Source organism: Grammomys surdaster, unplaced genomic scaffold (genome assembly GCF_004785775.1).
Source record: "Grammomys surdaster isolate TR1022 unplaced genomic scaffold, NIH_TR_1.0 129, whole genome shotgun sequence".
Classification (NCBI taxonomy): Eukaryota; Metazoa; Chordata; class Mammalia; order Rodentia; family Muridae; genus Grammomys; species Grammomys surdaster.
The window spans coordinates 7,999,868-8,017,393 of record NW_021604587.1 but is presented as its reverse complement, the minus strand read 5'-3'; the positions used below and the strand labels follow the sequence as shown (position 1 = coordinate 8,017,393).

Below are 17,526 nucleotides of genomic sequence, written 5' to 3'. Positions count from 1 at the left end.
CCCCCTTCCCTCCCCCTCCCACTCCCCCTCTCCCCCCCCCCCAGCCCTTCTATATGAGCTCAGCCTTCATCCCATGGAAGGGTTTATGTAGACCCTTGATGTTCCAATAAAGAACTTAGCCTGTTGAGGACAGAGTATGTTTGCTTCTGTGCCTTGGCCTTCTTGCAGGTAACTTGCCCCACACTGCCATTTATGATTCTAAAACATATTATAGTATAAATTAGGATGCTTATACGTCTTTGTAAATGCAAAATAAAGTCATTTTAAGATTTTTTAAAAATTAGTATTTCATAAGTCAATCAAAGATTAACACCATTTTAGGGCTCATAAGTAAAATCCAAATTTGGAAAGTGCTCTGGTTGTATGGAAAAAAGACATTGGAAACCTATACAATATCACTCTAGTATGTAAATAAATATTATGAGACTTTATATTTTGTACCTGTATTTCAGTTTAGGTAAACGAGTAACATATGTTTGATATTAAAATTACTGTCAGGCAAAAGGATGGGACAGATCATTATGTGGCTTAAAAAGGAATCAGCTTGTAAAATTTCAGTGCTCTGTGAAATTTTTTACCTGTATTTGAAAGAAAAAAAATAAAATATGTTTCTTTGTAAAAATAAGAGATTTTTTTTGTTACCTTAACATTACAAGTTGGAGTAAAAACCCTAATGGCTTTTTCATTGTCTCTGTCTATATATGTTAAAGTTGATAGGCTTGCTTTGTTTATTGAGGGGAGTGTGTGCATGAGACCATTCTTAGGTTCAACATTAATAACAGATTATAAAAACATCTACAACCTGTACTTTCCTCATGATATTTTAGGCCATTTAGTATGAGCTCAGTTTGGGGAGTGATCTAGTTTACCTGAAATATTAAGAGGGAAAGCTCACAGCTCTCAGGCTGCTGCATTAGGCAGCCTTTCATTATTTTGTCAAAATTTTTACAAAATTCTAAGTAAGCTACAGAAATGTATTTGGTTCACAGTTTTAAAGATTTCATCTCATGCTAGTTGACCTATGCTATTCTTTGGCCTGTGATAGTCCAGTACATTACAGTGGAGGCATGTGGTAGAGAAATGCTATACTGGCCATACTGGTCAGGAAGCAAAGACTGAGGTTCCACATATCCTTTAAGGATATGCTCCTAGTCAGCTACTTTTTCCAGCAAGGCCCTACTTTCAAAGTCCCATCACCTTCCAATAGTAACACCAACTGAGGACCAGGCCTTCAGCACAGAATACTGTGTGTGGGGTTGGGGAGACACACATAGGATCCAGTTCATCACAGCTGGGAAGCAACAATGTGGTTTGGACATCTGGTAGTGGGTTCCTAGACTTATGTTATCCACTATGCACCATTAGATATATGTGGCTATTGGATATTTCAGTACACCTATGTAAGTACATTTTATGTATATACTATAAAAAAAGATTCTGAAGACTTAGTAAGAAAAAAAGTAAACTATCTCATTAAATAATAAAACACCCCTTCTCCACTTTGGACAGGTTGGGGTGGCTTAGTTACTTTACTTATTTCTGTGATAAAAATCCTCTGACAAAACAGAAGGGGAGAGGTGTTTATTGTGGCACACATTCCAGAGGGACAATACATCATACTAGTGAAATCGAGGTGGCTGGAGGCTAAACAGCTTGATCATATTTATCACAAGCAGAAAGTGGTGAATTCGTGTATTCAGCTGACTTCCTTCCTCCTCATCCTCTTCCTCCTCTTCCTCCTCCTCCTGTTCATTTTCTTTTTTTGTTTTTAGTGCAATGACCCATGTCCAGGATGATGCTATCCACTTTTAGTGAGTTCCACTCCTTCACTAACCTAATCAATGTAATCTTTCCACATATGCTCAGAGGCTAAACAATTCTTCAGAGGTATATTTGGAGGGTTTGGCTCCTAGGCAATTCCAGGCCATGTCACTTTAACAGTTAATACTGTTAATACACAGGGTCCTATGTAGCCCAAGCTGTGCAGTTGACAACAACACTGAAATCTTGATCTTTTTGCTTCTAAATTCTGAGTTTAGGAATTCAAGCACAGGATTCTGGGCCACTATATCAAGTTTGTCTGTTATTGGGACTCCAACCCAGGGCTCTTTATCTTGATAGACAAGCGGTCTTTCAACTGAGCTACATACAATGGAAAGAGTATATATGGTTAACATATGTGGCTGAATACACACACACACACACACACACACACATGCACACATATCTAACTTTTTGACTACCATTTTCTAGTTGGTAGATTGCATTTTCACTGCTAGGACATTGAAGAAATTAGAGTAAAATGAATTTAGGCTTTTCCAGCTATGGTTTTAGATAGGTAGTTATTTCTATTTTCAAAACATTTGTATTTTGACTACCCATGTTTTACTTTGAAAGCCACCTGCAATTCAGAACATCTGCATGGTGTTTTGGCCAGCATTTGGAAAGGTTTGCTGTCTAGTGTTAGCATTCACTCTTGTTTGGCATTTACCTTGATATTAGATAAACTAATTTTTGCTTAATGGATTTTGTAGATTCTCTGAGAGGCTTGATAGCAAGCGTTCCTGTCGTCAAGTAAATGTAATGTTGAACTCCCCAGGGCCCGGTTTTACATCCTTTACTCTAGTTCCTGGGATATGAAAAAAGTACAGTATTGCATTATTGTATATTCAGGCTTATAACTTATACATAGAAAATTTTAGAGCATGTGATATAAAGCACCTACTAAAGCAGGTAATGATGAGAGTCTGGTGAGTGATGATAGTTTTTTTGGCCTTCCCCCATTTTTATGACATTTTGTATAGTTAATAATCTAATCTAAGTGTTTGTGAAATGGTATTAGTTGACTAAAAGGGATCATTTTTATATGCCTAAAATAGATTGATTTTTAGGCCATGGTGGATTTTGTGTCAAGTTCTTCATATTTTAAAATGTTGGAACTGGAAATGTCAAAGATTTTAGATAACTTTTATGTTCAAGTATGCACAAGATAAAAACTAAAACCAACCAACCAACCAACCAACCAACCAACTGAACAAACAAACACTAAGTGACTGAGGAACCCAAAATTACAGTCTCAGACTTCATTACCACTGTGGGTGTTAGCACTGTGTATGAAGTAAATGAGGGAATGATATCTCTTAGCTTCAGTTTCTGTCAGCTTGTTGGAACTTCAGACAGAAAAGATTATATAGATATGTGATAGCATGCTAACACTGTAGAAATATGGTATGTAGAGATGATGTTAGCAGTTTTCCCTGAATACACTACACTGTGCTGGGGTCATTGGATGTGCCAGTAATGAAGACAAGACCACTGAAGTCAAGTTAAACCAAAGCAACTGTATTCACTGCAGGAAGCCCTACTAGCCTGCTAGGGCTGTGGACAGGTTTGAGAGCTGGAGCTCTCTGGAGGGAGGGAGCGAGGGAGGAAGGGAGGGAGAGAGGAAGGGAGGGAGGGAGGGAGGGAGGAAGGAAAGGAGCAGGTTCTTTTAAAAGCACAAAGTCAGAAGCACATGTTTGGGGATGATTAGAAAGAAATCTGTAAATTGAGGGTCAGCCCTGAGTTGAATAATGGCCAGTCACAGGACTGTTTGAGATAGCAAGATGTTTGTATAGGCTCAAGGCTATTCTAACAAGTCATCGGTCTTATCTCAGTTTTTATGGGGCTGATGCAAGTCAGATGGCCCTGTGGGCTTTTTCTGTAACTAAAAAGAAAGGAACTAAAGAGAATGTTAGGCAAGGATGTGCCTGTAGTAAAATTGGGGCAGAGGTTTTGGGCTCTTCATTTCTGCCTTGAAGTTGCAAGTGATTCAAACTTTTGATTCACTCTGAAAATCTGAGGCTAAAGTCAAGGGGGAATATCGAGACCTAAGTATTAATGCTAGAAACTTTGTTTTAGATAAAGCGAATCAAAGACTTGATAACACAGGGACCAAATGTTAACAGTAGTAGAAGTATAAGCAGTGATCCAGCTATGGCTAATAGCAAGGTGATTAACCAAGGGGATCAACTAAAAAGTCCATGAAACCAAGAGTAGAACTGTTTCAAGGGTTGTTGTCTTTTAATTATATTAGTCTTAACTTTTGGTAGGGTTTGGTTGGCGAAAAACTCTTGAATGGTTTGGGTAACAGCAAAAGGCTTCCCCTAGGGCTGCCTTCCATTAGGAAGAGGAGGAGGAGGAAGAGGAGGAAGAGGAGGAGGAGGAGGGGGAGGGGGAGGGGGAAGAGGAGGAGGAGGAGGGTGAGGAGGAGGGTAAGGAGGAGGGGGAAGAGGAGGAGGAGGGGGAGGGGGAGGAGGAGGGGGAGGAGGAGGGGGAGGAGAAGGGGGAGGTGGAAGTCTAGCCACCATTGATTTTGTAGGACCATTTCTGCCAGTCTACCTGACTCTCTAAGTGGACTATGGTATTTTGGAGTCTGAGTAAATCTTTTTTGTACAGATGAAGTTAGGTGGTAATTAACATGTCCAGTGATTAGGGATTAGAGCTGTTTAGAGCTGCTGTTCCTAATGCCGCAGATCCCACAATTCCCAGGCTCAACAGCACAGAAAGGAGATTGGGAAGAGCTCGCTTGTCACAGGAGGACCCCAGTCCTAAGAGTGTTTTAAAATGTTCTCTCCCTTCAGTGCCCTCATAGTAGTAGATGTAGGGTAGGACTTGGATCAGGACACAGAGTTCAGGATGACCTTCCTTGCTAAATAGTTCTTGGGTGATGCAAGAATACAAGCTGGTAGCGCAGGCAAATCAGGACCTATCCAGGGGTCAGAGTTGGTGGGAGGAATCAAACAGATAGATGCCATGTTTGTTGGATGAGCTTCGGATTACAAACAAGTTTGGATTTTTGTAAAAGGTCCAGTAGGGAGTTGTTTGGAGAGGGTAGTTATGGGAACAGAAGCAAGTTGCCTGCTCCTGGATGTCCCCAACAAGGATGGGTGCAATCTGGGGACAAATATCTGGCAAGTTAAGGGTAGTGAGTTAGGTGCTGGAGCAGGAGGGCATCAGTCAGGCCTATTTCTATATAGAAAGGAGGTCTTGGGTCTAAACTTAGCCAACAGTCAGACGTCAAATTGGCCTTGGTAGTGTTTAGAAGAGAATTGCGGGGCGCCGCCTCGCCGAAAAGGAGAATGCCACGCTCAGGATTCTTCTGACAGCAGTTTTATTGTTACAGCTCTTTTAGTGTTACAGCTCTCTTAGATGGTAGTGAGGCGAGGGACCCCAAGCCCCAAAAGCCTATGGCTTATATAGAGCTTTAGGAGACGTGCCACACACTCATTGGCTCTTATGATGTCGCCAAATTAGCATACTGGTTTTCGCGCCTTGCGCAGGCGCACATTCAAGCAAGGCTCGCAAGAAGAACCAGGAAGCAGGAAACCGGCGCCATCTTGCAATGGCGGACGCGGCTCCTAACATCTGCCCCTTTTTTATTAAATTGCTGCAACAATTTTCCAACTGTTATTTCGCCGATCAAGCCCACCATTCTAGCAGTAAGGCGTTCAAGGCAGTTAAACAGTTGTGAGACCCTCCACACTTATCTCCTGTACAATGGGAACCCGAGCCCTGGGAAGTGTGGAGGACTACCACTCAGGATTCCTGGTGCAATGGGAACACGAGCCCTCAGGGTATCCCATTAAATGATAGTGTCTCATTGTTTAAGCATATTCAACCAAGCTTGAGGGGATGTTCCCTGCTCTAAGGCAAGCAGTGCTTGAGTGATAAGTACTTTATCTCTACGATGTTGTTTTTTAAATTTGCAGAGCAACCAGAGTGTGATCAGCACTCCCCCAAAGATCATACAGCCAAACATTCCCACCCCCACCCACTCCTTAAAAAAGGAGAAGGCGGACGTGAGCCAGGAAGTGAAGTCTTCAACATCAATCGGGTTTATTCTGGTCCCATTCAAAACAGCAATCGTGAGCAGGAGTTCTTCTTGTAGTTCCTCAGCCTGTTGTGACCAATTTCCTTGTAAAAAATTAGATAATTTAGTACTTTCTGTAAAAGACTTATTGTTATATTTCAAGGGTGTGATACACATGTGTTTAGTATGACTTACACAGCTTACTTGAAGAATATCAGCAATTTCTTCCATTTTGCTTTGTAATAGATCTATTCGCTGATTAGCAAGCAGTATCCCAGAAATCAAATGGCTATTCATTTTATGCTTTTTTACCATAGCATCTGCCGAGGCATTCACTATATTATTTATTGTTTCTGCTGCTTGAACTTGATTGGCTAGGGCAATATCCGCAGTCACCGCTGCAGCAGCCGACATTGCAACGGCCGTCACAATGGCCGCCGTGATGCCAAAATCTCTCTTTTCTCTAATTAAGGAGATTATTGGAAATTTATCGGGATCGGCATCCACCGGTATAGGGACAAAGGTCGGAACCTGCACCAGCAGTGCTAAAGATGCAGACCCATTCCAGCATTCTGTCAAATGGCAGGTGACATTCGCACAATCTAATATGCTGCTTTTATTTTTAAATTCTGCTAAAATAAAAAAGAAGGGAGCCGAAACACAAACTGCTGCCCTTTTGGCTGAATAATTTGCCAACAAGTTATTATATTTAATATCATTCAATATCACTGGTGTAGTATTAGTTCTGGTTGCTGATACATTCCAAATGTCATGTTGTGACTCACCTAGAGTTGCAAAGGCTGATAAACTGGTAGCAGCCCCCGCTAAATTTGTCAACACCCATTGATAAAATGGCCATTCGTTTACATTCCCTGTTTTATTTCCTTTCATAGCCATCCTTTTTAGAGGTGGCGATAAGGTGAAGCCTCGAGATACTTCTACATTAGGCATCCTTTTAGATTGGCAGTGCGTAAACACTGGTGGAAATGACTGATCTGGAGGGCACCATGGCCACACTCTGACATTAGTGGCATTATTGGTTTGCCAATATGATCGTTCAAGTATGGTTACCTTACTTTTTAGCAATAATGTAGTGATATTCACAGGGGACTGTTTTTTGTTAGATGTATTTCCACTGGCCTCAGATTGTCCTGTCACTATGTTATTGAGTACCTCGAGCAAGACACCAGTGCCTATTTGGGAATCTCCAAGTGGATCAATCCAGTGTCCCAATGTAGCATTGCGAAGTACAACGCATGGGGTCTCTGCCCTGTTTGTTATGGTGAAACACAAGGTATCATTTAATCTAAATTTTGATGCATTATATTTGACAGTCTCTTTGTTTAAAGGTATGGCACATGGTGCCTCCAGCTGACAGCTCGATGATGTAAACATTGGCAGTACTTTAGAGTGGGAATGTACTGGGATGGGAACTGGCCATGATCTTACCACAGCCCACAATGGTATACTTATCACTCTCTCAAGCAGGCAGATCATCAGCAGGATCTTTAGCATTTTCTTCAGGGGTTGGTGAGTCCTCTTTCACAGTTCTGGTCAGTCTGCTTGGTATCCAGATTGGATTTTCTTGATCCTGTGGAAAAACACAGATAGCTCCCCTGGATCTCACTAAAACTGGATCCGGGCCCTTCCATTGGTTAGTTAAGATATCTTTCCATTTAACATATTCTTTTTGAGGACTTGGAGCCACATGTCTGTCAGCAGCAGATTGTCCATCAGAATCCAGATTTAAAAAATTTAAGGTAAATAGGGCTAGGGAGATAGATGTCTTAGGTCCCATGTTGGGGCCTATTCCTCCCTTTTGTTTTTGTAAATAAGTTTTCAACGTGCCATTGGCACGTTCCACAATCCCTTGTGCCTGAGGATTATATGGCAAGCCAGTTATATGACGGACACCAAGCCTCAGACAAAACTGTTGAAAAGTTTTAGATGTATAAGCTGGTGCATTATCAGTCTTCAGCTGAAGGGGCTTGCCCCAAGCAGCCCAGGCTTCAAGACAGTGAGTAATAACATGTGACACTTTTCCTCCCGCAAGGGGGGTAGCATGAATGATGCCAGAGCATGTATCCACAGATACATGAATAAATTTTTGTTTTTCAAAGGCATTGCAATGTGTAACATCCATTTGCCAGATATGAAGAGGTTGCAGACCTCTGGGATTGACCCCTATAGATGGAGAGGGTCTGAATTCTGCACAGGAGGTACATTTCAGAACAATATCTCGCGCTTCTGCACGAGTTAAATGAAACTTTAATCTTAGGGTATTAGCTGGTACATGATAGAGTTTATGGAATTCAACTGTGCCTTCTAATGGCGAACTTACCCAATATAGGTTTTTAGTGGCTTTATCAGCAATAACATTAGCCTGAGACATAGGTCCAGGAAGCAATGAATGTGCTCTCATGTGTTGAATAAAAAATGGGTGACACCTATTGCGAATATGGTGTTGAATATCTTTAAATATCTCAGCAACCATGCTTTTAGGGTGGATAAAATCAGCCACTTCTAATTGTTTAACAGCTCCTACAACATAATGCGAATCTGAAATTATGTTTATAGGCTCTGTGTTTATAGGCCCCAGTGTTGCAGGGGGAGGTCTTGAAAGGAGGATGTCTATAAAGTTGAGGAGTAGTTCTATAGGGATCGGAGCGGGTCCTGACTTTAGTTCTCTGGATCCTGAAGACTGTTTCCTGGTCCTGGCCTTCCCCATATAAGCAATATTAGTTTCACAAAATGTGTTGGAAGTATCCTGTCATCTCCAATTTTTTGCAACAGTTGTATAAAACAGGCATCCTTGTCCCATCCTTTTGGATATTTGGGAGAATTTTTCAGTGAAGACAACTGTGCTTGAAATGGATATCCTTGGTGTCTTTATGTGGCAGCGTGTGTGTGAGAAGCACGTGTATGTGTGATTATGTGTGCGTATGTGTGTAGAGGCCAGCGGCTGGTGTCAGGTGTCTTCCTTGGGCGTTCCCCACTTTACTTTTTTGAGAGTGTTTCTGTTTGAACTTGAAGCTCATCTATTCAGCTAGATTGGTTGGCCAGTGAGCTCCAGGAATCTTTCTGTCTATAGGCCACCTGGCTTTCAGGTGAATACCACTGTGTTCAGCCTTTTTGTGTGGGTGCTGGGGTCTCAGATACTAATGCTACTGGAACAGGCACTTGACCTACTAGGCCTTATCCCTGTCCCTAGAAAACTTGTTTGTTTTGTTAACGTCAAATTTAATTTCCAGAATAGATTCAAGATTCTCTAGACTCCTTGTTTTCTTAAAGCAAGACTGATAATATTTTATCAATTACTTCATCCACATTATATACATTATTAATTTATTGTCATGAAAACATTTCTATAATTTCCTAAAGCTATCAGAAGTATAAGTTGAAGAAACATCACTCTTTGAGCTCTATGGTGTTTGAGCTTTTACCAGCACTGACTGCTTACTTATCAGTCATATGTTCTGATTTCATGAGTTCTCTCTGTTTTCAATTTTAATCTCATTAATTTTTATTCTGATATTCACTTTTTATTTTCTTCTGCTGATTCTGAGCATGAGTAATCTTCTCTTCTTTCATTTTTCTTTAGGGTGGAATATGAAGACTTTTTTAAAGACTTTTTTTCAGTATGGATATTTAAGTTATAAAAGTTTAAAATCCTCTAGCTGAAACTGGTCATTTTGGAATGTTGAATATTATTTCTACTTTAGTTTAACATTAGATCAAAGACACTCACTATTTACTTTTCACTTTTATTCTTAGATTAGATACATGATGTGTGTATCTTCCTGAACTTTGATGTTTTTGCGATACCACTCTGACACAGATTCTATTTTAACTCCCTTATGATATACAAATGGACTTAGTGTGACTTGAGTATTTTTCACTTTGCTGAGATTGTTTTATCATCCAGTATTGTATGTAAGTTTTGTAAATGTTCACATAAGACAACCCAGCTGTTGGTGATGAGCATGCTTTTTTAGGTGTTTGCCAGGTTAGTTGGTAGTCCACAAGCAATCTCTTAGAACTTGTCCCATTAATCACCGAGACAGTGGTGTTGACATCTGTGTGCATTTGTATATTTATCCTGACAGTTCTGTAGTTTTTAAATCTTTATTACTAGGTTTATAAATGTCAAAGCTGATTATGTCCTCTCAGTGGTCAGTTTTATTATTTGTATTAAACCAGTCTTTTACTGGTAATATTACTTTCTCTAGAATTTATTAATACAGCCACTTAATTTTCTTCTTTCAGTGTTAACGTGGCATGTATTTTGCCAGTCTTTCATTTTAAAAGATTTATTGCTCCGTATTTAAAAGAGTCTTTGAGTAGGTAACTCAGTCTGGTGTTGATTTTGAAAGTTCAATATGATTTTTAATGGCTAATTTAAACTTTATTTATTTGTAGTCAGGGCCTCCTCAAGTACCCCAAACTACCCTCAAACTCTCCATATGGCTAAGGATGACTTTGAACCTCTAATCTTCCTACTTACACCTCAGAAGTTCTGGGATTATAGGTCTACACAACCACACAATGTGCTGCTGGGGACTGAGCCTAGGCCTTCATGCAAGTTAGGCAAGCATTCTACCAACTGAGCTATATTGACAAATGTTATGTTGTGTTGTATTATGTTGTGTTGTGTTATGTTATGATGTTATGTTATATTTTCACTCATTGTTGAAGTGGGTAATATTTAGGCCAATAACATTTGATATAAATACTGATATAGCTTTATCCAAATATATCAACTTGTTTATTGTTACTGTTGATTATTATAATATTTTTACGTACTGTTATGGAGGTTATGGTGTACATCATTAACTTATGTCAAGGAATTATATAATTCATAGATAAGAAAGTTAAAATATCTCAAAAATCTGGAAATAGGAGCTGGAGAATTGGCTTAGTTGTTATGAGGATTAATTGCTCTTGCAAAGGACTGTGACGAAACAATCATATACATAAAATAATAAAATAAATAAATATTTCAAATCTAGAAATAGATCAATTATACATAGTTTTAAATTACATTTCCCTGATACCTGGAAATGCTAAGCACATTTTTTTTTTCTGTCAAAAGACAAGACTTTGAATGGAGGGATTGGAACACCAACTGAGCCAGAAAACTGTGGAATGTGGCCACTTTTTGCTAAATCTGAACTTGATAACACTTTACCTTAAATTTCAACTATACTTTTTTCTATTTCTTTTATTTAATCTTTTTTTACAGTCTACACTTCACCCCCTCTGACTGTTCCACGTCCCATACCTCTTCCCCCATCCCTATCTCCATGAGGGTATCCCAACCCCCTACCCCTGCTCCACAAGATTTCCCCACTCCCTGGGGCCTCCAGTCTCAATCCTACTTTTAAAATATATTTTTGTACCACACTCATAATATTGTGTCATATTATGTACATTTCTCCAAGGCAAAAAACGAATATTAAAATAGCATATTTTACTTCCTTTTTGGGATACATATGAATATATATGTACATATTACTTTTGACATATATATATATAAAACATGTTTGCATGCATATGCATGTGTATGTTCTATATCCCTAATACATTGCTATATGTTTTGCCTTAAATAATCCATTATTTATTTCATCTTTTTGTTACATCTATTTGTCTATTTGTCAGTGTGTGTGTGTGTGTGCCTGAGGCAGGGTGGAGAGGGAGGGAGGGAGGAAGAGAGGGATGGAGGGAGGGAGAGAGGGAGGGAGGGAGGGAGGGAGAGAGGGGGGGGGGGGAGGGAGGGAGGGAGGGAGGGAGAGAGAGAGAGAGAGAGAGAGACAATGACTGTGGAGCTCACAAGACAACCTGTGGGATTTGGTTCTTTCCTTCTACCAGGTGAGTCTTGGGATTGAGCTCAGGTTTGGTGGCAAACACTTTACTCAACTGAGCCATTTCACCAGCCTTCCGAGTATTCTTTGAAGACATTTCAAGAATAGAGGACATATCTAGAATATTCATTCACATACTTTTCAATTTCTATGTCCTTTATTTCTATATATTCATCAGCATTTCCATCTGGTGTCACTTTTTTCCTCTCTAAAGGATTCTTCTTTTCTATTATTTATAAGTGTAATTCTGCTAGAAGTGAAGTCTTTCAGTAAATGTGTATCTTCAAAAGCCTTAATTTTATTGTGTTTCTGAAATATGGATCATTGATCTGAGTGCGGTACTTTTTGTGGTGCACACCTATAGTTGCAGAACTTGGATAACTAAAGCCAGAAGATCAGGAGTTGAAGGCTAGACAAGGCTTCTTGAGAACCTGTAAAATGAAAGAAAGGAAGGAAAAAAGAAAGAAAAAAAGAAAGGAGAAAGGAAGGAAATTTTACTGACAATTTAATTCTCAATTACCAAGGTGTTACATACATATTTATATACACACAATATATAATGCTTCATATACTATGTTATTTCAGTACTCATGACTAGCATGCCCCATTGAGAGGAGGGCTATCAATATCAATGTTACTTTCATTACCTAAAAGGTTATGAGTGTTGAGCTATACTCCAGGACACCTTTTCTTGTGTTCTAAATTTGTTGGGTTGTAGTTTGCTCAGTTCATTTCATATTTCCTTCATCATGGTTTGTTTAATTTCTTAGATTTGTGAGCCTCTAGTTTTAATAAGACAGAAAATTTTGTGCATTATTTTCCAACTCCTCCGCTGCTTCTTGCATCTTTTATGACTTTATTGTGTGCATATGAGGTTGTTGAAGGCTGTCCTGCATCTCACTCTTTTCAATTCATATTCTTTTATACGTCCCTCTTCGTTTCATTTTGGATAGTTACAAGGTGACATTTTCAATTTATTATTTTCTGTATTGTTCATGTAGTTATAAATCCAATTTGATGCTTGTTTTAATCTTATATTTCTAAATTCTAGAGATTTACTTTTAAAAATCTTCTGTCTTACTTAGTATGCTAATTTTTCCTCTGTCTTCTTAGACATACAGAATAGAATTACGAAGACTATTTTTAATTGCCTGCTAATTTCCTAGGCCTTTTTAAAATTGATTGGCTTCTAAGTCTTGTTTTTATAGGTTGTGCTAGTAGACAGAATAACAGAACTTTAGTGCAATGGTCTGATTTTACTTTTAGTTTTGATTCTGGAGTCCAGCAACTCTACAGTCTATAAAGTAGAATAAGACAAGCAGAAGACATAGGCTTTCATATACAGAAAAGGGCAAAGAAAGCAGTAACATATGGCAGAGTGGATGGTTTCATCTTGATGTTATTTTACGTGGAAAACAAGTCTCTAGCAGTGGGAGAGCAGACTTTGTTCCAGGACTAATGTTCCCCACTACTTAGTTTAATATCCTTAGAATAGTCTCTCTCGTGCCTCACCTAATTATAATATTTTCACTTCTTAATGATTAGAATATGAATATTTAGTAGTTATGCATTGCCTGCCATTGGCCATTGTTGAGAAAGTTTTATCAATTGATGACGCTGACCAGGAGTCAGCCACAAGCACTAGTACTCGCTGTGCATCTAGCCTGGCTGCATTCTGCTGCTGAACTGAGTAACCACATGATAGTTCCTAGATCCTAAGAGTTTGTTTCTCAACTCAGGAAGAAACTTCCTGGCCCTTCAACCCTCCCTCCTGCCTTTGCCACTTGGAAAGTCTTTCCAGGCAGTTAGCTGCTACAGTCCTAGGCCTGTTTCAGCTATCCTTTCTCTCAAGGATATACTGTGTGGTATATGGTGTTTGATAGCTTTTGTGTCACATATATGTTATTCTGTTTCAGTGCTTTAGGTTAAAGAGTATAGCTGGCTGGTCCCTGTCACTTTCCGTTGTCTGGAAGTATAAGTCATTTTCTATATTTAGACCATGAGATGAGTAATAATGATCTGTAATGGGATCAGCTATCAGCTATTCCAATGTGGCAGATCATTGTCTTTCAAGGTGACAATGCCAAAGGATTTGCTACAGAAGATCATTATTGCAAAGATGTAGGCTTTGTGCACATGGATCTACAGAGCTAAATGAGTTGGCTAGATTGACCAGTCAATTTAAACTTACTTAATTCTATCAAAAAAATTTCCTGTTCTTCGAATCAGTTAATCATTTTTATTGAGTTCTCTCCATTGAATGTATTTCAAATAGTCCTCTTGTATTGTTATTGCCAAGGATTATGGATGCTGGAAACTGCACATTTTGTTCCACTAGAAAATAATGTGGGAGGGAGATGTAGGACTCTGGTTGATGTATCAGTCCCCCAGAAGGGTAATATTTTAAATGATGTATGTACAGTATTTTATGGGGACAAAATGCAAGGTCAGAGTTGGGAATAACTATAGACTCCCTTTTAGATGTAACATTGTAATACAAAACAGAAATTTTGCTTATCACAAGTTTAAATCTCTGATTGTCTGATTTCTGACTCATAGATAGGACCTAGAAGTAAATTTGTATCTGAATTTGTATGAACTGATTGGAGTTGAAAATTTATATACAGTGAGTGTGTCAGTGTGGAGAGAGGTGGAGAGCCAAGGCTGACAGCACAGAAAAGATTGGCATTAGGAAGCACAGGGAGAGTGGCTGTTTTGCTGGAAAAATAAACAGCAATTTAGTTTAAAAATTACAGTGCATAAACATGCGGATATCATAAAGGGTCATACAGGACTCCAGTGCAGCATGGATTAAGATTATTACAAAGCTGGCAGTGACTTAATTAATGTTCATAAGCAACATGGTAGTCTTTCCTTCAAATAGTGTAAGTCCACTGATAAGGAGAGTTACAGTAATCTACTCCAGATGAATAAAAAGCAAATTGAAGATGTATGTGTAGATGGTTTTATATGTTCTTCTCAATCCAGGTAAAATACTTTATGTGAAATTTCCTTCCATTTGTAAGCAACCCCCTTCCAGTGCTGGTGAATGTTTCTGTGAAAGATAGCCTATCATTATTCCATTAATTCATAAAAAGTGTGTGTGAGGGTGGGCATGCGCTTCGTACCATGGTATGAATATGAAGGCCAGAAGACAGCTTGTGAAGTCAGTTTTCCCTTTTCATCTTCACACAAGTTCTAGGCATTGAACTCAGATCATCAGGCTTTTGCAGTGAGCCCTTCTACCCATTGAGCCATCTCACTCGCCCTGCCTTTCCCATAAATATGTGAGTCTTACGCATTTTGGGTCCATCTGAGTTGCAAGCTCCATTACAATTCTCATTTGCTTCAGGGTTGTTGCACCTTCCTCTATACTGTGTTGCTGGTCGTATTTGGGAGAGGGTGTATCAGTAGCATTCCTTCCCTCTGTGAATTTCCAAACTGAAGCACCATCTACCAGCTGTTCCTTTCTCTGCACAGGCAGCTTTCCAATAAGCCAGCAATTCTCTGATGTCCCACAACTCCTATCAGCCCTTTAAAATGGTTAGAAACAGAAATGTTTTTATAGTCCCAAGTATTAGATATGAATCAAATATTCTAATTCATTGCCTCAAAAATCTAAAATAATTTAAACAATCAGTGTAGAAGTTTTCCAGCTGAGTAATAGGAAAGAAGACTAAATGAAACACTAATAAACTTGAATTATTACTATAGATTTTTACTGTGTGAGTTTGGCTCAGAAATGAGAATCTTTGTACTAAAATAGGAAAAGACAGAATTGTAAACTAGTTGACCAATAGTTGGTTCATTTCTGACTTACTGTTTAGCAAGCAGTGTATTGCTTAGTCTTCTGAGTTAACCATTTAAGGAAAACAGCAGAATTCCTGTGGTTATTTTCTCCCTCAAATACACAATACAGTTGTATAAACACAGAAAAGGTAAAAGGTTCAGGTCTGACATAGACATCACCTGACTAAGTTCTTCTTAGTTAAGTCAAAATGGCAAACTGAGTTTGGAGATAAGGGATTACAATAGAAAGAATGATGTGAGCGTGGTAAATGATTCTTAGAACCAGGACAATGCTAGATTGTGTCCCTATCACTGGGACTGTTTATACACTGAGCCTGTCTGATCTGGGTATTTATTCTTCTTTTGAACTCATGCAACTTTCCCCTTACCATTGTATGGCAGCTATCATGCTTATCTTTTCAATTAAATAGATGCCACATTCCTCAAAGATAGACATTCTCTGACTTTACAGGCCCATCCTTGCAAGCCCCTTGCCTGACACAGTAATACCTCTCAAATATTTGTTCTTGACTAAATCCCCTTACCTGCTACCTTGGCCATCATCACAGTAGTCACATAGCAATTCCCGAGTGAAACTTCTATTAATCATTGACTTTTTGGGAGCAAAGAATCACTTGTAATGACATTATCTAGAATTGCTTTTTTGTTGTTGTTGTTGTTGTTGTTGCTTGTTGTCTCCTCTCAGGAAAGACTATAACTTTCTCCAGTTCGGTTTCCCAGCGTCGAACCATTCTGGCCTTTAAAATGAAGGTCTTGAATACAAATATGACTCTATCATGAGAATGTAATGCAGCTTTGCAGAAATGTTCAAAGTCTATGGACATTTTTTAACCCCCCTCCCCCAAAATTTCACCAACATTTCTTTAAATGTTCTGTTGATACTTCTATTGGCAGTAAGAAGCCCACAAAGAAGCTTATGGCCATTTTTATTGGGTATGGATGTGACAGTCATTTAAATTCTTTCTTGTCTAGCCATATTTCTGGTTAACATTTCATTCTTCAGGGGGTTCCTCTATGGCTGTCCACTCATTCATTGGCTAGGGGTAACCTGCCATGCCAGCTCCCCGATGCTTTGTTACTCCAAGGTTGATGGAGATTCTGTCATCTGGGTGTTTTATTTATTTATTTTGTTTGTTTTTGGAAGTGAGCTGTCTTTGATTCCAGCTTGTCAGTGTGTTCTGACTGCTAACATTGATTCCCAGCAGTCAACAGCTTTGTCATATTGTTCAAGATTAGGTTTCCATGTGTCATTTTAATAGACTAAAAAGCCATTCTCAGTAAAATCAAATTCCTGTGGGTATCATTGTTAAGGATGCTCTCAAAATGAAGTAAATTTGTAATGTTTTGGAGGTTTTACCGGGAAGGCATCGGGTGACTGTATTTACTGAAACTACCAGTGAGTGTCTCAGCTGGATCTGGTATTCTGTAAATTCAATTTAAAATCTGTTTGCTTTTAGTTAGATAACACTTGATTTACAGTAATTAAGATGCTTTATGAACTTCTCCCTTTATGTAGGTAATACAATTTTAAAACTTTTATTTTTATCTTTAACTGGGCTTTTTCTTCACATTTCTAAGTATGACTCTTATATACCAGTTATTGACCCTTATATACAAGTTATTGATGAGACCACAGAATAAACACTCATTATCAGCCTTGGTACATGGTGCCATATCACACTAGTAATATTTAACTACAGGTAGTGGCAGTGAAAAGAAAACGATATGAAACCTTGTGGTGTGGGTTCAAATTCCAATTCAGGCATTTGTTATTTGAATATCCTTTAGAGTTATGTATTTCTTTGTGCTTTAATTTTCTATCTATAAAATGAGGGTGTTAATGATGACTTTAGGGACTGGAGAGAGATGGCTTGATGGTTAAGAGCACTTGCTGTCCTAATACATGACCTAAATTTGGTTCCCACATCCACACTGGAAAACTGACAACCACCTGTAACTTCATCTCTAGAGGAGCCAACACCCCTTTCTGGCCTTTGAACACGT

At 38.9% G+C, this 17,526-nt stretch overlaps 1 protein-coding gene across 1 annotated transcript in view; it reads left to right on the top strand.

The window, feature by feature from the left end:
• Positions 1 to 17,526, top strand: part of Macrod2 (mono-ADP ribosylhydrolase 2) — a 1,849,434-nt gene that overhangs the window by 311,143 nt on the left and 1,520,765 nt on the right. The window lies entirely within an intron of this gene.